Raw genomic sequence first — 228 nt, 5'->3', positions numbered from 1 at the left:
TCAGTGTGGGAAAAATAAGCAAATTAAAGAATGCGAGGAAAAGGAAAGTGCTACATAACAAGCAAAGCCAACCTTCATGCAGCAAAGCGCATACTTTATGAACTCAACGTAGAAAAAAATAAAAAAGAAGATATCCTGCTTTCCCATAATGTGTCGCAAGAATTCATAGTTGAGGTTTTCGATAACAGGCATCTCCCGGGTCGAATTCAGACATGCCTGGACTCAATC

Source organism: Penaeus monodon, chromosome 23 (genome assembly GCF_015228065.2).
Source record: "Penaeus monodon isolate SGIC_2016 chromosome 23, NSTDA_Pmon_1, whole genome shotgun sequence".
NCBI classification, from domain to species: Eukaryota; Metazoa; Arthropoda; class Malacostraca; order Decapoda; family Penaeidae; genus Penaeus; species Penaeus monodon.
Note: the sequence above shows the minus strand (reverse complement) of the source record.